The following is a 19,496-nucleotide window of genomic DNA, read 5'->3' on the forward strand; positions in this document are numbered from 1 at the left end:
GTATATATATACATAATATATTTTTTATTCATTTATCTGATGATAGACACAGATTGATTTCATGTCTTGGCTATTGTGAATAATGTTTCAGTAAACATAGGAGTGATATATGTCTTCAACATACTACTCTCATTTCCTTTGGATATATTGGATATTAACCCCTTTCCAATATATGTACAGTTTGCAAATATTTTCTCCATTCCATAGATTGCCTTTACATGCTGTTGATTGTTTCTTTTGCTGTGCAGAAGCCTTTTCATTTGAAGGAATTCCATTTGTCTAGTTTTGCTTTTGTTTCCTGTACTTTGGGTATTGTTTCAAAATAATATCATTGCCCAAATTTATGATGTGCCCAAACAAAAAAGCTTTTTCCTAAGTTTTCTTCTAATAGTTTATATTTTCAGGTCTTACTTTTTAAGTTTACTATTTTGAGTTTATTTTTGTATATGGTGTGAGATAATGGTCCAATTTTATTGGTTGTGTTTGGATATCCAGATTTTCCAACATCATTTATTGAAGAAATTATCCTTTCTCCATTTTCTGTTCTTGGCATTCCTGTTGAAAATTGGTTGACCATAAATGTGTTGATTTATTTCTGGTCTGTATTCTATTCCACTGGTCTTCATGCGTGTTTTATGCTAATACCATACTATATTGATTACTATAGCTTTGTAGTACAGTTTAAAATCAGAAAATGTGATGCCTCTAGCATTGTTCTTACTGTTCGATTGTTTTGGCTACATGGTGTCTTTTGTGCTTCTACATGAATTTTAGGACTGTTCTTCTGTATTTCTATACATAAAGAATGCCATTAGGATTTTGACAGGGATTGTAATGAATATGTCCATAACTATGGGTAGTACAGCCATGTTGATAGTATTAATTCTTCAAATCCCATGGAACAAGGGACTTCTTTCCATTTATATGTGCCTTCTTCAATTTCTTTTATCAATGTTTCATAAATTTCAGTTTAGAAGTCTTTCACTTTGTTGGCTACATTTACACTTGAATATCTTATTATTTTGTTTCTATTTTGAATAGGATTATTTCCTTAATTTTTTTGGATAATTCATTATTAGTGTATAGAAATGAAACTGATTATTATATATTAATCTCATTATACAATAATCTGTTTCATTTCTATACGCTAATAATGAGTTACCTAAATATGTTAAACTTCCCTGTACACTATGTATTAAACTTCACTGAATTTGATGATTATTTCTAACAGTTTTATTTTTGAGCCTTTAGGGTTTTCTAATATATATATATCATATATATATAATCATATATATATCATATGTAATCATATGTATCATATATAATCATATAATTATCATATATATAATCATATATCATATATAATCATATAATTATCATATATAATCATATATATAGCATATATAATCATATAATTATCATATATAATCATATATGTCATATATATAATCATATATATATATCTATGATTATGCCATCTGCAAACAGAGATAATTTTGCCTATTTATTTCCAATTTGGATGTCCTCTATTTCTTTCTATTTCTTTTGCTTGTCTAATTTCTCTGGCTAAGACTTCCAGAACTATGTTGAAAAGAAGTTGTGAGAGTGGGCATTCTTGACTTATACCGGATCTTAGAGGGAAAGCTTTCAGGTTTTCCCCATTGATTATGATGTTAGCTGCAGGCTTTTCATATATGTTTCTTACATTAAGCTGCGTTATTGCTCTACCTATTTTGTTGAAAGCTTCAATTACAAATGGGTGTTGAACTTCGCCAAATGCATTTTCTCAGTCTGTTGAGATGACCATAAATGCTTTTCTTTTTATTTTGGTAAACTGTTGTATAATGCTGATTAATTTGCTTATATTGAATCATCCTTGAATCTCTAGAAAAAATCCCACTTGTCATGGCATATGATCCTTTTAATGGGCTTTTAATTTGGTTTGCTAGTATGTTATTAAAATCCTTAAATCCTTAATATAAATATCAATATAATATAAATGTAAATATAATATATATCTATATTTATAAATATATAATCCTTAAATCCTTAATATAAATATAAAATCCTTAAAAATAAGGATTTTTAAGTCTATGCACATCAGGGATATGGACTTGTACTTTTCTTATAGGATTTGCATGGTTATATTATCAGAGTGATGCTGGCCCCATACAATGAGTTTGGAAGAATTATTTTTGGAAGAGATTAAAAAGGATTAGTTTCAGTTCTTTTTTGAATGTTTGATAGAATTCAAACATGAAGCCATAAGATCCTGGGGCTTTCCTTATTAGAAGATTTTTTTACTGATTCAATCTCCTTATTTGTTATTGGCCTCTCAGACTTTATTTCTTCCTGATTCAATTTTTGTAGGTTGTAAGTTTCTAAGGATTTATCCATTCATTTTAGGTTAGTTTAGTTTGTTAGTGTATAATTGTCATTTATAGTTCTTTTTTATCTTTATTTATTCCTGAGGTATCCATTGTAATGTCTCCTTTTTCAAATCTGATTTTATTTATTTGAGTCTTTTCTCTTTTTTTCATAGTCTAGCCTAAGGGTTTATTGATTTTATTTATCTTTGAAAAACCCAATCCTTAGTTTTGCTATATTTTTCCCATTTTTTTTGTTCTCTGATTTGCTTCTGCTAATCTTTATTAATTTTTATTATGTTAATTTAGGGTTTAGTTTGTTCTTTCTCTCCACTGATTATTTAAAGTATAAAATTGTTTATTTGTGATCTTTCCTATTTTTAATGTAGGTGTTTATCATTATAACATAGTCTCTTATTACTGCTTTTGCTGTATCTCACAAGTTTTGGTAAGTTGTGTTTTATTATTCAGCTTTTGAGATACTTTTAAATTTTCTTCAGTTTCCACTTTGACCCAATGGTGTGTTGTTTAATTCCTACATTTTTGTGAATTTTTCCAATTTCTTCCTGTTTTTAAATTCTAGTTTCATTCCATCATGGTTAGAAAAGACACCTGTAATGATTTTGATCTTCTTAAATGTATTGAGACATGTTTTGTGACCTAACATATGATCTATCCTGGAGAATGTTCCATGTGCACTTGAGAAGAATGTGTATTTTGCTGCTGGGTTAGAAGTTGTGTTATTTGGTATTATTATTATTCAAGTCATATATTTATTCACTTTCTGTCTGGATGTTGTGTTCATTATCGAAAGTGGGATATTGAAATCTCAAATAATATTATATTATTGTTTGTTTCTCCTCAGTGTTTGCATTATATATTTAAATGATGATATTGGGTTCATTTATATTTACTCTTTTTTTTTTTTTTTTGAGACAGAGTCTCGTTCTGTAGCCCAGGCTGGAGTGCAGTGGTGCAATCTCAGCTCACTGCAACCTCCACCTCCCGGGTCCCAGTTCAACCAATTCTCCTGCCTCAGCTTCCCGAGTAGCTGGGGTTACAGGCACATGCCACCATGACCAGCTAATTTTTGTATTTTAATAGAGACAAGGTTTCACCACGTTGGCCAGGCTGGTCTTGAACTCCTGACCTTGAGATCTGCCTGCCTCAGCCTCCCAAAGTGCTGGGTATATTTACATTTGTTATATCTCTCTGTTGAATTGATCCTTTTATTGTTGTGTAATGACCTTTGTCTCTGGAGACAGAATTAGACTTAAAGTCTATCCATGCCTTCTTTCTTTTAGTTACCATTTACAGGAAATACCTTTTCCATCCTTTCACTTTTAGCCTTTGTATGTCTGATTCTAAATTAAGACTCTTGTAGACAGAAAGTCACTTGATCCTCTTTTTTTTTTTTTCCATCCATTCAGCTATTCTATACTTTTTGATTGGTGAGTTTAATCCATTTATATTTAGGGTAATTATTTGCCATTTTGTTAATTGTTTTGGGTTTTGTTTTTTTGCAGTTGCTTCATTCCTCTCTTCTGCTTTTGTCTCCTTCCTTTGTTATTGTGTGTGTGTGTGTGTGCATGTGTGTGTGTATGTATGTATGTGTTTTACTATTTTTCTTTTCTCTTTATCCTTTGCATACTTATTACAGGTTTTTGGTTAGCTTGAGGCTTGTATAAAATATCTTGTAGTTGTAATCTTCTATTTTGAGTTGAAAACAGATTCAGTTGCATACAAAAACACTACTCTTATACTCCCCAAACCCCCAACACTTTGTGTTCTTAAAGGCAGGGATTGCCTTCTTTTATATTGTGTATCTATTAACAAATTTTTATCTATGTTTGTACCCCCTTATCTGTTGGGGATATGTTCCAAAACCCATAGTAGATGCCTGAAACCATGAATGGTTCTGAACTCTATATATACTATGTTTTTCTTATACATATATGCCTATAATAAAGTTTATAAATTAGACACAGTAAATGATTAACAACAATAACTAATAATAAAGTACAGCAGTTATAATGATATACTACAAAAAAGTTATGTGAATGTGGTCTCTCTATTTCTCTCTTTCTCAAAATATTTTATTATACTATACCCACCTTTCTTCTTCTTGTGATCTGTTAATCTGATTATCAAGACAGCTAATAAATGACTAATGGACAGGTAGCCTATATGGCATGGATACACTAATCAAATGGATGATTTACATTTTGGGCAGTATGGAGTAGGATGGCATGTGATTTCATCACGCTAAACAGAAGAGCATGCAAATTAAAATTTATGAATTGTGTATTTCTGGAATTTCCCATTTAGTATTTTCAGACTGTGATTGACTGGGTAACTGAAACCATGGATAGCAAAACTGCAGATAAAGGGAGACTACTGTATTGCCTTTTATATAAGGATTAAAAGTAATTTACATACCTTTATAGTGTTACATTAATCTGTATATGTTTATATATTTACCTTTGCTTGTGAGATTTATGCTCTCATATTACTTTTTAGAGCATTTTTGTTTAAATTTGTAGAACTCTTCTAATCATTTATTGTAAGACAGATTTAGTGGTGACAGTTTTTGTTTGTCCAGGAAAGAGTTTATCTCTTCTTAATTTTTAAATGATAATATTGCTGAATATACTATTCTAGGTTGGCAGTTTTTTTTTTTTTCTTTCAGTACTTTGAATGTATCATCTTACTCTCTCCTGGCCTATCAGGTTTCAGCTAAGAAATCTGCTGATAGTCTTATGAGGGCTCCCTTATAAATGTCAAATTGCTTTCTCCTCCTCTTTCAAAATTCTGTTTGTCCTTGACTTTAGACAATTTGATTATGATGTTTGGGTGAAGACCTCATGATATTCAGCCTGTTTGGGGTTCCTTGGGCATCATGAATATGAATGTTCATTTCCCTCACCAGATTTGGGAAGTTTTCCATAATCATTTCTTTTTCTTTTCTTTTCTTTTTTCTTTCTTTCTTTCTTTTTTTTTTGAGATGCAGTCTTGCTTTGTTGCCCAGGCTGTAGTGCAGTGGTGTGATCTTAGTTCACTGCAACCTCTGCCTCCCAGTTTCAAGTGATTCTCATGCCTCAGCCTGCTGAGTAGCTGGGATTACAAGTGTGTACCACTAGGCCTGTCTAATTTTTGTATTTTTAGTAGAGATGGGTTTTCACTGTGTTGGCCAGGCTGCTCTTGAACTCCTGACCTCAAGTGATCTGCCCACCTCAGCCTTCCAAAGTGCTGGGATTACAGGCGTGAGTCACCATGCTTGGCCTAGTTATTTCTTTTACATAAGCTGTCTGGCCCTTTATCTTTCTCTGTTACTTCTTAGATTCCCATAATGAATATATTTATTTACTTGATAGTGTCCCTAAGTCCCATAGGCTTTTTTCACTCTTTCATTCTTTTCTCTTTGTTCTCCTCTGACTGGGTGATTTCATGTGACTTGTCTTTGAGTTTGCAGATTTTTTTCTTCTGCTTGATTGAGTCTGCTGTTGAAGCTGTCTATGGCACTTTTTCATATTATTCGTTGTAAACTTCAGCTCCAGAATTTCTGATTGGTTCTTTTTTGTAATTTTCAAGTCTTTATTGAGGCTTTTGTTTTGTTTATATATTATTTTTCTAATTTCATTGAGCTATCTGTGTTCTCTTGTAGCTCACTGAGAAACCTTAAAATAATTATTTTGAATTCTTTATCAGGAGATTCTTAGGTCTCCATTTTTGGGGGATCATTTAGTTGAAAATTATGTGTTCCATAGGTGTCATTTTTTTTTTTATTAAAAAATTTTTATTTTAGCCTTGCAATGATATCTGTACATTTGAAAGAACATTCACGTCTTCCAGACTTTATACACTGGTGTCATTATGGAAAGACCTTTACCTACACATGGGTGTTGGAGTGCCAGCTGGATGGGATATGGAAGCAAATGGGGGCACAATGGTAGCTCTGGCTGTAGAGACAGTGCTGAGTCATTGTCTCTGTGGAGCTCCATCAGCTGAGGTCAGCATTGGTAAGAACTGTAGGAGTCCTTGGTGGCCAAGTCTGCAGGTGTCCATGGTGATGGTGAGAGCTCCTGGGGTCCTCAGTGGTAAAGACTGCTGTGGTCCTCCTGATTTCTTTGTTCCCCAGGGTGGGATGTCATGGCCAAGTAGATTTCCCAAGGTGCTGGGTCTGGCTTATGGGTACATTCACTGAGTTAGTAACATTTCTGTCCAAGGTGTGGGTGTACATAGAGTGGGCATAGAGCTGGGGTCTGGGACATGCAGTAGTTTTGGGGAAGAGGTTGGTAGCTCTATCTTTAGAGAGTGGGGATGGATTACAGTGGTGGCTCTCTCTGTTCCTGAAGGGGGAAGCAGTACTCAGCAGGCTTCAGCCTCAGTGGGGTGCAGCAGCACAGACACGTCATCAGCTAGACTCAGTGTCAGTGACGACATAATCCCCAGTGGCAAAATCTGTGGAAGTCCATGACATTTTCAAGGGTTCTGTGGCTCTCCCGCTCTACTTTTCATCTGTGGCGGGGGGTTGAGGGGAAGACAAACCAAAGGAATCCCCCTTGGTGCTGAGCTGTGCTGGATGGAGCTATGAGGTGGCACAGATAAAAGTGTTTTGTACACTTTTCTATGCAGCCACCTTCAGTTTTTGTGTTCCAAAGGGCTTCAGCAGTTTCTTTACCATATTCCAAGCCATCACAGAGCTATATTTGTCATTATATAGTTGTTTATTTATTGTTTTTGTGGGAGGGATGGGTGTTGTGACTTACTAGTATTCCATCTTGCTTATATGATTCACTTCCCTCTGACTTTAAAACTGTAAATAAAATATGCAGACAAGCATGGGCAGAGTTACTATTCAAATAAAAACTTAGACCTAACAATTGAATCTGGAAATTTTAACCATCTATATGTTATTATAGACCTGCCTACCAATTCAGGAAAAGATGATGAATAGTTTACATAACTGATTGTAAAGATTAATGTTTCTTGCATGTTCTCACCTATAAGTAGAAGCTAAACAATGAGTATACATGGACACATAGAATGGAATAACAGACACTGAAGACTCCAGAAGGTAAAAATGAGGTGAGGGATGAAATACTGTTGAGTACAGTGTACATAATTCAGGTGATGGGTACACTAAAAGCCCAGAGTTCACCACTACATAATATATCCATTTATCACAACTTCACTTGAACTCTTAATCAAATGAAGGACTAATGGCTTTCAAGCTTTGGCATGCATCAAAATTATCTGGAAGTTTTGTTAAAATGCAAATTCCCATGCCCTCCCTCCAGAATTATTTAGGTTTGCATTTCTAAAATAGTCTCAGGTGATCCTGAAGCTCCTAGTTGAGGACCACACTTTAAGAACAAATAATAAAAGCCTTTAATTTTTATATACAAGTAGATATTTTAAGGATGGAAACCAGATGCTCTTGATTGACCTATCTGTCAGGCTACTATTCTCCGTTTCAGTTTGAAGCACTCTCATTATCCTAGATGTAAGGCCAGACATGGAAGGAGAAAGGAAAAGAAACATTTATGCCTGCCAGACTCTCTTTTTAGGTAGAAAAAATGAAAGAGCAAAGGAAAGAGGGTTTAATATCAGCTTATCTATGACCTATTTGGAGAACCTTAGCACTTTATACTGAAAGAAACTTATTGACATCTGTTCCTCAAATAATTTTTCCATCAATTTTATGAAGATAATAATATGTGATTCAAGTGTGCAGCAAACATTGAGAACAAATGTACTAGGAATTCTCTGTGGTACAGGAATATTCATTTTCACCATCAGCATCTTCAACTTTAAAGCCTAAGTGTGATTTTTGTGTTTGTCCCTCCAGGGCTGTATCCTGAACCATGGTGATGATCTTCATGAGCAATCCTTCAAACTGACTGGAGTTGTGTCTCTGTGAGTCTTTGTTATTGGCGTTTTGCTATATTTGTTTGTCTAGACTGCTGTAATAACATACCATAAATTAGGTAGCTTGTAAATAACAGAAATTTATATCTCACAGTTCAGGAGACTAGGAAGTCTAAGATCAGGGCACCAGCATGGTTGGGTTCTGATGAGGGCTATCTTCCAGGTTGCAGACTGCTGACTTCTCATTGACTTCTCATGTGGTAGAAAGGATAAACAAGATCTCTCAGCCTCTTTTGTAAGGACACTAATCCCATTGTAAGGGTTCTGCCCTCATGAGCTAGTTACCTCTGAAAGGCAGCATGTTTTAATACCATCACCTTAGGAGTTAGGTTTCAACCTACGAATTTTGGGGCAACATATTCAGACCATAGTACGTCTTAAGTTGAAAGTTGATCCTAATTCACAGTGGTTCTGGCTCAGATACTGTCAGCCATTCTGGGTTAGATCCTACTTGGTGATCTGGATCACACCTCATTAAGCTATTGCCACATTATAGACCTTCCTCTCCTCCAAATAGTTTTGCTTCTCACTTTTGGAATAATGTCTGGAAAATGACACCCCCCATGTTTTCTAAGTATGATCTATGTGAAAGTCTTAGTTGAAATGTTGTTATTTTATCCAAGTTGGTTAATACTGAAAGGTGTTACTGAGGCTATATATTAATGGAACTTCTGACAGTAGGTGCCATTGGGTGAGCTTAGATTAAATAGTAATTGTGATTGAAAAGGAATGTAATTAATTATACCATTTGAGTGGTTCTGGCTCTCATTAAAAGGTGTCATGATTCAAGGAATTATGATAGACAACCCTCAAAGTTATACAGTTTTTATTAAACCACAAGCACAGTGGATTCAACTTTGGAATGATGTTTTTTTCTCAGGGACCTTCTTGAATTATCAACATTTTATATATATGTAATATATAACAACTGTGTGGCTAGTCCACACCTGGATTTCCAGCCATTAGACTGGCTAACCAGAATACTTGGCATTCTAAGGTTTCTTTATGAGACATTCAAAGGTCTTTGCCTAAAAAAAATTTTCTGATAAATGGAAATTCAAATATAGGAAACCTAATGGTCATTTTGACAATTTAGCTCTAGTTATTTATTCATTACAAAAATGGCAAAAATGCGGTTTTAATGAAGAAACTTCATACATTATTTGTTATTTTTATTTTAAAACCGACCTGGGTATAAAACAGATTGTTGCATTTTCTGATGTGATTTTTAACAAGAGCAGAGTAGCAGACGATTTGAGCATAACTGTAGAACACTGCATGATTGAATGAGTGAAATGCCATACAATTTTCAGTACTAGGTAGAATTCTTACCACCCATTAAATTGAAAAATGAGAGAAGCAAGGGTTCTGCTGCCACCCACTTTGGTAAAGAGTCCAGTTTTCTTGGTACAAAAATAAAATGCCTACTCCATTCTCTTGAGCAATATCTTTGAAATATTACTAACTTTCATGGCAGAGGTTGCTTAATCTGCAAATTTATTGGCTAGCAAACCATTATTATTGCTAATAACCCTTATTCACATTATCCAGAGAACTGATTCTTCTACCATTCTTTAACAATGGAATATAGCATAATATGTGTACTGAGCCCTATTAAATTTTACACATCATTAGTCCCTACCTCCCTTAAAGTTTTAGCTTGTATTTTTTCTTTTCCATTTTCCCCACAAAGACATTTTTTTTGTCCACTAAGGAAACATATTGAGTGAGATCTCATGCAGATTAGTGTAATTCTCTTGCGTAATTTTGTTTAAAAAATAGTTAAAGGGCTATGGGAAAATGTGGTGACTTTGATAAAAATATTTTAAAAGTACAAATAATCTGTTTTGACCTTGTGAATGGTGTCACATTTACTGTGTAGTATGTAATTTGAAACAACCACCACCAAAATTTTTTTTAGTTTGACCCTCTTGATTCATCATGATTACATCACAAGAAACTCTTTTCAGCAGGATCAGTTTTTAAGGTTGAGTTTATTATAAAAATATTTACTTATAATCCTCCATTCATTAATTGTTTTATGGTCTGTTATGCTTTGGCTCTGTGTCCCCACCCAAATCTCATCTCAAATTGTAATCCCCACGTGTTGAAGGAGGGACTGGGTGGTAGGTGACTGGATCATGGGGGCAGTTTTTCCCATGCTGTTCTCTGACAGTGAGTGAGTTCTCCCAAAATCTGATGGTTTAAAAGTGTTTCGCAGTTTGCCCCTCACTCTCTCTCTCTCTCCTGCCACTATGTAAGATGTGCCTTGCTCCTCCTTTGCCTTCCGCAATGATTGCTAATTTTCTCAAGGCCTTCCCAGCCATGCAGAACTATGAATTCAATGAAAGCTCTTTTCTTCATAAATTATACAGTCTCAGGTAGTTCTTTAGAGCAGTGTGAAAATGGACTAATACATGGTCATGTATTTAATTTTTGGTATGCAGTGATTTGGAAATTTCCACCAGAGTTTTTGCTGAATTAGGTAAAAGGTATTTTTAGAGAACAGCATACAAACTAAAAGTAAGCCTTCTTTCCAGCTGCTAAAAATTGGCTGTTTCTTTTATAAGTTTTCAAAGGCAAAGGCAACATTTCAATCAGCAGTGAGTATTCTGCCTTTCACCAAATACAGTAAAAACAGATCTGCAAATTATTCATAATGATCTGTCATCAGTTCTTTCCAATCATGGTATTCATATGTTAGTGAACACCATTTATGTCTCAAACCATAAGTAAGAATTTTTTTGAATCAAGACTTGAACTAGGACTTGAGATACGTGTTGTGAGGTCAAGTAGAACCAGCTCGATTTCTCAGCAGGACAGGACAATAAAATCTGTAAGTGCGCAGGCGAGGTGACATAGGATAAACAAATTGGATGTCTGATTCAATTATGTCTATGAAAATCAACATTTGGTTGATTAAATAATAGTATAAATTTTTATGGAAATTTACGATGAATAATTCCTTAATGTAGCATTTATAAAGCCAGGTAGCTGGCCTAACATATAAAGAGCTAGGAAGTTATCATTGCCATACTTGCAGCAAGAAAGACCCTGAACTAACTGAAAATCAACAGCTATTGGTAAATTAGAGCATTGAAGTCATAGGGAAAGCTCCTTCCCTCAAAACTAGGGAGCCAGGAAAAGGGAAAATTATACCTTATTGAGCACAGAAGCAATTGCTAGATCCTAAAGAGGAACAAACTAATTGTTAGGGATTGAACATAGACTAGCTTGAGAGAAAAAAACTTTCGGGGATCTAGGCTAATGAGGGCTACACATTTTTCTGAGTTTTACCTTCAGGAGCTCCACCGGGTTCTCAGGGAGATAAAATTGGAGAATAATCCTTTCCATGCTTCAAGCAGGGGGAAGGATAATTTAACAATTTCAAAATAAGCTCAGAGCACTCTCTTCTCCTTGGCAAAAGATCTGTACTCCAGGGAAATTATTTTACCGGACTCCAACCATCTTGAGTTTTATCAAAATCTAATTGATCTGGAAGAAGGAAAATACGTAACTCTAGCTTTCTTTAGGCTTCCTGTCTCACCTAATGGAGTAGGAAAAGGAAAGGAAAACACTGAGAAGCACTTGTGAAGGTTACAGTTGAGGAACACAGGCTTAAAAAAGACTGAAACCTAATCATAGAAATATAGAAAGCTTCCCACCTACCACCACATGAAATAAATAATAGGGGATTAAAATTAATTTTAATCCCCTATTAAAAATAATAGGGGATTACAGTTGAAAGAACTGCCAACCTCAGACCTTATTTATAAGTAAATCTCTGGGTTAACCTAAAGACAACCAGGGGAGGCCAAAACAAGGACACTAGATGGAAATTCTGAAAATGAAAAGAAATACTAGACATCAAAGACACTTTAACAGAAATGAAGGATGTCTTGAATGTGCTTATCAGTGGAAAGAATTAGTGAGCTTAAAGAATCTGTGAACTTAAAAATATGTTAAAAGAAAGCTGAAAAGCAAAGAGAAAAAGGAGTCAAAAAAGGAAAAGAAGTGTAAATGGCTCATGAGCTACAAAAACAGTGATGTCTATCATGTGTATAATGGTTTATGCATGTGTGCACATGCTTGAGTTAACTTTTTAAAGAAAACTTGTATTCATGCAGTTTCGAAACTTGCTTCATTTATCCAATGTGCTTCTTTTTCAGAAAAATTTGGTATGTGATTATATATTACATTATTTTATTAAAGTCTGCCATTCCCCCACCTCTAGCTTTTTATGCTTCCAGGATTTCTCAATCAGCTCTCCCAACATTTCTCTCAATAACGTCTAGGGCAACTGAGCAGCTTTCACGAACCCTCACACTCATCACATCCCATAAAAAGGGACCTTATTGATAATAAGATTCTCCCACTTTAGAAAAAAAGTGATGGTTTGCAAAACAAATGTACTTGTTATTTTTTACTTTACATATGGGAGACATTGTAATCTAGTAAAGGAATGTCTCTGTGTAAGGTTTGTAGACAGAAATTATGAATCTTGAATGAAATGCCAAATACTAATGTGCAACTCCTGGGACATTCTGCTTTCCATATTTAGTTTCAGCGAATGATGAATTTAGAAAAGATTTTCTAGAAATGAGTGAAAATGACAAAATAGCAGGCACATTGCAGATGCTTTGCATTAATGGTGAGAAAAAAAGAAATTGAAAAATGTTGAAAGATGTAGAATATTCTAACTGCAATAATATTTGTAAGATATTTTCTTTAGGTTTCTCATTTTTCACAATTGATATTTTGTGGAAAGTTATGATGCATTTTTGGGAGGATATTAATTGTTTTATAGTCCGATATGGTTTGGCTCTGTGTCCCCACCCAAATTTCATCTCAAATTGTAATCCTCACGTGTTGAGGGAGGGATCTGGTAGTAGGTGATTGGATCATGGGGGCTGTTTTCCCCATGCTGTTAAATTTAAATTTTACTGGGATGTGGACTAATTGAGATAAACACTTAAATTTCACTAGGATGTGGACTAATTGAGATAAATCTTCAATAAATATTATTAATGGAAAATCTGTTTAAAAAATGAATTAGCTTTTCCTGACTTTGTATTTTATGGCCAGATTTCCATTGATTACTTAGTAAATAGAATATTTGTTTAAAAAGGTGGTTTTTGTTTCCTGTTCTCCTATTTTGAAGAGGATAAAGGGTGTCTCACTTGGTAGAAATAATATTCACCCATTCCTTTCTCTTTTTGTCTGACAATCTGATTAAGAAGGTACCTAAAAAAGGAACCAGGAAGAAAGTTTGGAGGTCACTTTTTAAGGATGGATAAAGAGAAAGGAAATATTAGGATAAGTGAAGTAACAATGTTTCCATGATGAATGTTTTGGGAGAAAAAAGATAGAAAAAATAACGAAGCTTTCTTTCAAAGGAAAAGAACTCAAATTTTCAGGTCATTTTTTGTCTCTTCCTTAATTATATGGTAACAGCATTTGATTCTTATTTCAGAAGAATAAGCTTGCACATGGGAAAAAGAAGGGAGGCATCAGGTTACGAGAGTGTCCCACAGTTCTCTTTCTGCTATTTTTGCTATTACTACCCCTGTCTTATTCTGCCTTATAAACCTTGCCCTTCACTAGTGAGGAATACAAGCACAGTTCAGAAGAGACTATCTATCATAGCCCTGAAAATAATCACCTTTCCTGAGATACTAAAATTTTATTTTAGAATAGTGGAATACAGTGCTAAATTGATCACCGTGTACTGCTTCCTTATTTCTTTTCTTATCTATATTTTAAAACATTTTTGGTCAAAATTTCTTATTTTCCAACTGTGTTTCTGTGACAACAGAAAATCTAAAAATAAAGCTCAATTTTAGATTTTTTTAAACCTATAAGGCTTAAAATACCTTGCAACTTACTTTTCATCTCCCTCATAGATTTTCTTCAGGGAAAATAACTTTCATATAAAGTTACAGCCATAGGCATGCTATTCATTAAACCTGCTTGATCTCATGATTAACTTAAGAGAAACCTTAACACTGAGCTTTTGCTTATAATTATTTCTCTGTGCTGAGTTATTGAAATACAATTCCAAATTATATTGATTTATATACATACACATACATGTGTGCATATACAGGCTACATATTTTATGTTCATATTTTATATGTTGTATATAGGGCATTAAGAGTAACTCCATGTTTTATTAGTATTTCATTATTTTGCCTAGAAATTATAAACCTTTATATCTCTCTCATATGAATTTACACCTCTGTCAATTTGAGTGGAGTTTTATAAAATTGCCAACATTTTAAAATTTGTGAGCCTCTTTTATGTCTCTTTCATACTTTTTTCTGAGTTTTTTATATTAATTGGATGTTAAAAAGTATGCACTGTGCTAAAATAAGTCACTCAAGATTTTTTCTTAGGGGTAACTGACTCTGGGCATAATTCCTCATGGCATGTTAAAAATACAGAGAAGCAACATTGAAGTAGTTTTGAAATCTACTGTAGCCTCCTAAAAAGATGGAGGATATTACAGTTGTGTTTCCCTTTTGTCTTGCTTTTTCTAATATGAACACTTATATTTATTTTTTGGCTCTTAAATCTAAAGACTCTTTCTTACTTGGGTTTTGTAATAGTATTTATCTCAATGTAGATCATTATCCTGTGGGCAAAATTGTCATTATACTGAGAGCCTTAGGAAAAAAATGCTCCTGGGAATTTCTGTTTTACATTTTAGAAATCTGAAGTTGGTGATAGCGTATTTCAAGAGAAATAGCATTCTTTGTAATCTGTATGAAATTTCTTTTCTTGCCCATCTATACCCCCTCTGTTGCCTTAAGCCATTTTTTTAGGAAGAGGATGAGAATGAAGAGGTCTCAAGTACCTAACTTAGCCATAGTTGTGGGTAGATCCCACTCATTGAAAATATACTGCCTCGAGGATGCTGTCAGTCTGCTGATGACTATGGCGAAGCAATGGGGCTACAGCTTTCTCCACTCTGGATTTTACTATAAGCTCCTGTTCCTAAAGTGAATACACAGAATATTAAGGGAAACTTAAGAAATTCATGGTAGGCTTCAGGTAGTTGTCCTAAATCTATATATGCAAGATTTGCATAGGTGTAGGCCAGATAGCTTAGCTACCTGACTGCTTCCTGTCACATCAGGATTGATGATTTGGAGTAGGTTTTCGATGTGGAATAGGTGGGTGTCACACATGAATATCTTATGCTTCAATCTCTCCATTCTCTGCCCCTTTCCTTCAGTCCTTTCTCTTTAATCTCTTTCCTCACTAACCATCCACACAACTACACACGATTTCCCAGCCCCTCTGTTGCTAATCATCCCATGTCTTTCCAATTTTGTAGCTGAAAGCTAAAAGCACTCAACTTTTTCTCATTGACTTGATGGTTTTCCACTGGTTTTGCAGAGAGATGAAGGGATATGCCAGAGTTTTTCTATCTTCTGGATGTGTTAGGGGACTGTAATGACAATTGTGCTTCCCATTTAGAGAAAATAACTAGTTGATAGGGTTGGGTAGGTGCTTTTACTCTAGGCAATAGCTTATTTTCACCCAAAGTATTTTGAAAACAAACACCCTTCCCACTGTGATGATTCATTTATTTCTAAAGGTCCCCATCTGGCCTCTGTGAGAAATTCATATTCTTTCTATTAACATAACTTTGACCTTATTTGTAACAAATAAATAGCTAATAACTCTGGCTTTATTATAACACAAGGGTATCCACCTTTCCCTGCCCTGGGCTATGTTAAAAATTGTCTTTTACTAACAGGCAATGAAAGATGCTGTGCCTATTTGCTTCTCTATGATTCCTAGATTTCTTTCTGAACAATAGGAGTGATGGGAAAGAAATTCAATTCACAAAATCACTTCTTACACAATAATTTGTCTGGGAGTGTCCTGAAATTAGTAAGTTAGAAGACATATAGCCTGTAAGGGAGCCTAGCTTTCCTCATTCCTATTCTAATCAGTATAGGTTTTATATTTTCTGTCAAATAGGAATGTTTCCAATATCTTTATGAAACATTCATTTTATTTTTTTCAAACTCTCAAGGTAAATCAGACTAAAATTATAGATGCTATTATTTATGAAGGAAGGACATATACAGGATAATGTGCAAAATTTAGCTCAGAACATCTATGCTGTGTATTCTTTGAGAATAATGAAGGTTATCTTTATAGTCATTAATTTCTGAATCTTTTGGGGACCATTTCTGGTTAATGCTGTAAAAGAATAATATAAAAGCACTCATGGCTGCTGTCTGGAAAGAATGAATGTTTTCGCAAATGGATATGGTTACGTATTTTTTAGAAATAGCCGCCAAATGCTATATCTTGTTATAGTTTTATAAAAGGGAACTTTACATTCTCAACTCTTTTTAAGAAAAAAGATGCTCAGGCTGTTTAGGCTATTTGCAATATTTTGGTAAATAATATGTATCAGAACCTTAATTATTCTCAATGCTCTTACACTTTTCCTTTCGCCTGTATTCTGGTCCTTGCTTCTTCCTCTGATTTACCTGAAGCTTGCTATTTTAGCCACGAATCATCCACCAATCTGTATTATCCACACTTGCAACATTTAGGAACAATCATTCCTTCCTCATAGCTACGATCTGTATATCTCCCTTTCCTTTCATCTTTCTTTATATTTCTTGCTGCTTTTTTTCTTTTCCTCTTTGTCTGTTGCATGGGCACTATCATTGCCAAATATACTTCTCTTTACTAACTCCTGTTTCTCTTCTAAGATTATCTGATATAACTGTATCTACATCATCTTGTTATATGATTTTGTTGTCTTTCCAGGGGTCTTAGAGTGGGGAGGAGAGTGATAATAATATTGTATGGAGGTAATAGCAATTGCATCTTATCCCTCTACTGTTTCAAATGAAGTCCCATTAACCATTTTATGAGTTTATTGATCACCTACAGTATGACATGCTAGCCACTGTACTAGAAGAGGTCCTAGGATACAAAGATGGACATATTCTACTTCCTGATGTAAAAAACCTTATAAACTAAGCTCTAGAGAAATGTCAGATCCATGTAATTGCTTAGTTTGTGATGGCAGATAATTGATATCCTTGAATCTCTTGTAATGACAAATTATAGTTCTTTATATCCATTTGTGAGCTGTTGGTGACATTTGAATCATATATGCCAACCACTCCTTTGACATTGTTAGAGAGTAAAAGTAGTCTGAAAAGTTAATGTTTCTAAATAGTTAAGAAATTTCGGAGTTCTTCACTTATTTTAAAGATTTTTTTTAATGGAAATCATCTTATAATATACATCTCCCTTCTGAGATGTGAATGATTTAGCCTAAGATTTGGTCTAGTATTTGGGAAATAAAAGGGAATGGGATTATAACGATAAAAAATTATAAAATAACAATACAAAATGGTGACCAAAGTTATTATTCGTTTTTATATGAAATATAGAGTGAAAAATGTTTGCATTTTTCAAATTGTTTTTATTTGGGAAATGCAATTAATAGTATTTTTTTCCATTGCCAGAAAAAAACTTGGTTGACATTGATTAATTGCCTGCTATGTCACAGTTACTCCACCTCATATGTGTGTTAACTTATATACCATCTCAACTGAGCTATTGCTTTGAAGTCAAATACTAGCTAGTTCTAATATACGCCATATGATGTTATTTAAAATGTTGGAAATAGCTAACAGCAATTAAAATTTGTCATTTTTATCTATGTGTTTGTGCATAATCTTTTCTTTGTGATTAATTTATGCACATATCTTAAAAGTAAAGTTTCTGTGATAGTTAATATTGAGTGTCAACTTGATTGTATTGAAGGAGGCAAAGTATTGTTCCTAGGTGTGTCTGTGAGGGTGTTGCCAACAGAGATTAACATTTGAGTCGGTGGGCTGGGAGAGGCAGACCCACCCTCAATCTGGGTGGGTACCATCTAATCAGTTGCCAGCGTGGCTAGAATAAAGCAGGCAGGAGAAGATAGAACAGCAAGCTTGCTGAGTCTTCCGGCCTTCATCTTTCTCCTGTGCTGGATGCTCCCTGCCCTTGAACATTGGACTCCAAGTTCTTCAGCTTTTGGACGCTTGGACTTATGCCAGTGGTTTTCCAGGGGCTCTTGGGCCTTCGGCCACGGACTGAAGGCCGCACTGTCAGCTTCCCTACTTTTGAGGTTTTGGGACTCGGACTGGCTTCCTTGCTCCTCAGCTTGCAGGCAGCCTATTGTGAGACTTCACCTTGTGATCCTATAAGTCAGTACTCCTTAATAAACTCCATTTTGTATATACATTTATCCTATTAGTTCTGTCTCTCTAGAGAACCCTGACTAATACAGTTTCCTTTAGGAATAACTGATTCAGAGAAGTGTCTCCTCAAGTTTTCTTTCTCTTTCAGATGCTGCAATGTATAATATCCCTTTCTATTCCTTTTCTACTTTAGCAAAACCTTGTTTCCCAAACTCTGTTTCCCATTTTCACTCTTTTCCAATGTGAGTGCCAGGTGAAGTATGTAGTATAGGCCTACAAATCATAAGAATTCACAAAGAGGAGGAGAGCACGTCTATTTCCTGACTGGTTCTTTTCCTCAGACCCTGTCACTCTGCTGTTGCTTCTCTACACCTTAAAGTCCTTGTTCTCCTCTCAGTCTACTTGAGAGCCTGCTGAGATGAGGGGTTCCAAAATAAAGTTTAAATTCATTTCAATCCTATGTGTAATCAAATATCCTTCATGATTCATTGTATGTGTGAATATATTTTCCTTTTAATTGCAAATAAGGTAGAAAGTGAACGGAATGGCATTTCTGTTGGCGGTAACCAATCTTAGAAAACATCAGGAAGATATTTTAATTTAGGGAAAAGATTGTAGCGAAAAAAAATCTGTAAAAATATGTTTACTTCTATAGTGGACCAAGAAAGATACCCTGAGTAAAAACTAGTCCAATTCCTACACCAAAAAATATAAAGCTGATATGGTTTGGCTGTGTCCCTACCTAAATCTCATCTTGAATTGTAACTCCTATAATTCCCCCTTATTGTGGGAGGGACCTGATGGGAGGTAATAGAATCATGGGGGCAAGTCTTTCCTGTACTGCTCTCATAATAGCGAATAAGTCTCACAAGATCTGATGGTTTCATAAGGGGGAGTTTCCCTGCACAAGCTCTCTCTCTTTGCCTGCTACCATCCACGTTAAGACATGACTTGCTTCTCCTTGCCTTCT

At 34.7% G+C, this 19,496-nt stretch overlaps 1 long non-coding RNA gene across 1 annotated transcript in view; it reads left to right on the forward strand.

Annotated features, from left to right (window-relative positions):
• LOC134739867 (uncharacterized) overlaps positions 1–19,496 on the forward strand; it is a 52,273-nt gene that overhangs the window by 28,877 nt on the left and 3,900 nt on the right. The window contains exon 2 of the long non-coding RNA XR_010126936.1: positions 8,218–8,285. This is a non-coding gene — a long non-coding RNA (uncharacterized LOC134739867). The remainder of the gene's footprint in view (positions 1–8,217; positions 8,286–19,496) is intronic.

This window comes from Pongo pygmaeus, chromosome 6 (genome assembly GCF_028885625.2).
Source record: "Pongo pygmaeus isolate AG05252 chromosome 6, NHGRI_mPonPyg2-v2.0_pri, whole genome shotgun sequence".
NCBI classification, from domain to species: Eukaryota; Metazoa; Chordata; class Mammalia; order Primates; family Hominidae; genus Pongo; species Pongo pygmaeus.